Source organism: Lagopus leucura, unplaced genomic scaffold (assembly GCF_019238085.1).
Source record: "Lagopus leucura isolate 7727_CA_CO unplaced genomic scaffold, USGS_WTPT01 Super-Scaffold_100016, whole genome shotgun sequence".
Lineage (NCBI taxonomy): Eukaryota > Metazoa > Chordata > Aves > Galliformes > Phasianidae > Lagopus > Lagopus leucura.
In genome coordinates this window covers 9,019,907-9,023,558 of record NW_024962270.1, presented here as the reverse complement: position 1 = coordinate 9,023,558, position 3,652 = coordinate 9,019,907, and positions in this window count along the sequence as shown.

The following is a 3,652-nucleotide window of genomic DNA, read 5'->3' as shown; positions in this document are numbered from 1 at the left end:
GGAAAGGCAGCCCAGGAGATGCCTCAAGGCTGGGTCTCCCCACTGTTTGCTGCTCCCCAGAGCTCCCATTTTCTGAGCTGAAAGGTGGAAAAGGGCCCAATTTCTGCAATGAACAGGGACTCAAGTGGACAAAAGCTCAGGTTTGAATGTCTCGTGGAAACATCTGGACTGGGAATGGGGTTTGTCCCTCATACCTGCACTGCCCTGCACCAATTCCCCAAATCTTTCCAAAGGCAGCTAATTGCTAATCTTCCTGGGTTCCAGCCTGGCTGTCCTCCTGCTTGCTTGGGCCCCTATGAAGCCTGTAATTACTGCTTTACTCCTTTTTCCCCCTGTAGTGGAACAGAGCCTACTTCAAGCACCAGCCTCTTTAAAAATACATCTGCTCTGCTCTGCACTAAAACACATAGAATAATAGAAGAGAGTCCGTCAGCAGGGGCATCCTTTACCTGTATGGCTTTCAAAGGCAGAAATCTTTTAAAGAACACGGAGCATTTTCTCTCCTCCAGACCCAAAGCTGAGTGCAAAGCTATGACGTGCTGGCAATATTTGAACGAGGAGGTTGACGGTGTTGGTGGTCACCTTGCTTATCCCCCATGTCCTTTACAGGTCTGTGTGGGTCCAACCACATAGCTTAGGGATGGAGAGATGGCACTCAGCAACTTGCCTTGCCCCAGTTCCCTTCCCAGAGGGACAGCCAGCACCTTGGCAGTGTGCTGTGGTGCAACCCTGCACCAAATTGCTCTGCTCTAAGAACAAATGAGGAACAGTGCTTCCCTCACATGTCTTCAACCACATTGGCATTTGCCTAGAGTTAGCAGGCTCAGTTCAGTATGCACGGGGGAGTTTGGTGCCTAAATTTTCTGTGGGATTTGACTTTTATGGCAGAAAATGCAACAGTGAACGTGTCATGGAGCTCAACAGCATGAAAGTATAGCAAAATGATCCATCTCCCAGGGCTCACTGGGCAGAGCTCCAGCAGCCAATGTCTGAGAGCTTTAGCAGCCATGAACCTATGGGAATCTTTCCTCAGGAAGCCTTTGCAGCCTTGTCCCCATTTGGAGATGTCTCCATGTGACTCGGTCATCCATCATCTCTACTGTGAGTACAGTGCTGTCTGTAGAGTACCATTCGCAGTCATACAGAGATGGACTGCTACGTGGACATCTTAGTTCCTCTCAGTGGACAATGCACACTCAGCTGTGCACCTCTGCTTTGAAGCCCCATCTGTATCAGTGCCCCAGTCCTATCCCTGGCTCGGTGTGAGCTGCGTACGATGTTTCTGAGCCCCAAGGGAGAGCTGTGTTCCAGCTGCCTCACCCCATCCCCATCCATCCCCTACCATTGGTGGTAAACTAGGGACCAGGTCTCCATCTCCTTCACCATTTCTCTGACCTCAGTGCCAGCAGCAGCGGTGGGTGAGAATGCACTCCTAGAGATGTACAGCCTGCCAAAGCCACAGTATGTTAAACCCCACATGAAGAAAAAAGTAAATAAGAGAGAGAAAGACGTATGTCCAGCCCAATCAATACTCCTTTCATTCAATGCTATTTTGGCTTTAGGGTCACAGTTCAGGAGCTTCCTTTCCACTCCAGGAACAGTTAGTGTGCATGTATTGTTCTACCTGTGTGTGCAATCCTGCTCCTTCTTGCACAGCTCTGCCTCCTTTCCCTGCTCTGAACTTTCCCCTAAACTCTCCCTACACTGAGTGCACTGCAGAGAGACTGTGTTAGAAGGTTTGGGAATCTACTCTGCTGTTCCTACATTGAGCTCCTAAGTGCCAACCCACTCACAACACCCCACAGTGGACAGGTTCCTCTCACCTCACATGCATTCACATCAGTGAAATACCCAGTTTAGGATTGCAGGTGAGGAAAATTGCATTGCTTGCAAACTTTGAGGAGGGGACAGAGCAATGCCTGTGAGCTTGGGGCAGTGATCACAGCCCCACAGCGCTGTTTTGAGGCTGGAGATTCTGGCTTTGCACCTGGGCATCCCAGTCTTGGGGTGGAGGGCCATTGAAGAGGCTGTAAGACGGGAGCAGATCGGAGCGTGTTATGGCTGCGAGGGAGCAGAGGGAGGGATGTGGATGGGGCGCTGCTAATGCTGCACGGAGCTGATTCTCCAAGGCCCCCCCGGGCAGCACTCAGCATCCAGTCTTCATTAAAATTTCATTGCCAGCACTTGGCCAAGGTCTATTTATGAAAATGCGCTTTTCGCTTCATGGAGAAAAAAAAAAAAAAAAAGAAAAAAGAAAAGAAAGAAAGAGAAGAAAGAAGGAAGGAAAGAAAAAATCAGAACGGAGGAAAAAAACAAAGGAGGGGATGAGGTTTGTGAAACCCGTGCGGGCCAGTGGGGGCTGAAAAGTGCGGTGCTCACTCCGGGAAGCGTCTCCTCATCCAGCGTTCCCCGAGCGGCTTCTTCGGATGTTTTTCCCATCTTTTTTGCGGGTTACGGAGCCGTGCTGCCACTTGTCGTCGCCCCTTCCCCCCCCCCCCCCCACTCCCTCCCCTCCCCGAGCCCGGCTGCTGGGGATGCAGCACCGCCTCGAGATGCGCGCGGTGCGTTCTCTTTTGTTTCTCTCGGAAAATAAAAAGTTACAAAACAAAAGCACGAGGACCCGTCACCCCCTCGGTGCGTGCCGTGCCCCCCACCCGCTGACAGCTCCTCTCGGCCCCCCAGCCTGGCGGCGGCACAGCTCCACTGCGTTTTTCAGTGCGGTTTCGATGCGAGCGGAGTTACTCCGCCGTCTCAGCGGCACCGCGGCCGGTTATCGTGCCCTGCTCCGTCCCCAAATCCACGCGTGGGGCTTCGCTGCACGTACGGTTTGCGTGGGAGAAAATCAGCCCCGGGCTCTGAACGCGGTTTAGCCCTATTTTCGATGCTTTTCGCCTTATTTCGTTGCTCCCCGGCCCGGAGGAGGAAGGACGGAGCGATGAGGTGGGGTCCCGCGGCGGAGCCGGCGTCGCCCCCGGGTGCAGTAAGTGTAGGAGGCAGGAGGGGGGGGTGAGGTAAAACGTGCATGGTTTATTTGAAATGCTGCAGCGTACACAGACACCAAATTTCATTCAGCACACACACAGCGAAACGAAATCTCGTTTAAATAATAATAATCAGAAGTTATTAAAAAAAAGAGAAAAAAAAAAAAAAAACAAAAAAACCCACCAACAACATAGGATTCGGAGGCAAATTTCTCTATTAAATATGCAAAGAAAAAAAAGAAAGGAGTAATCTTGCCTTAGAAAGTGCAGAGTTCGGTTCTGTCGGGGACGCCGCGCACCGCTGCCCCGGGCCGCCCCCGGGAGCCCCACTGGTTTGATTGTCGAAGCGTAGGATACGTTACAGTGAAATCATACGGGCAAAAACCAAAGCAAAATAAATTTCCTCTTTCTTTCTTTTTTTTTCCTCCCCTCCCCCCGAATAAATCGTGACTTCCCTGGAAATGCCAAAAAAAAATTTTTTTTCATTCCTTTTTTTTTTTTTCTCATTTTTTTTTGATTTTTTTTTTTTTTTTTTTAATTTAGCTGATGAGGTAGAAACAGAAACATTATTGCAAAAATGCGAGGGGACAGCGAACAAAACCATGCAAGTGCTTGTGTGTGTGTGTGCGCGCAGGGACCGGGCAGCGAGCGCGGGGGGGAGGGGGGGGGGG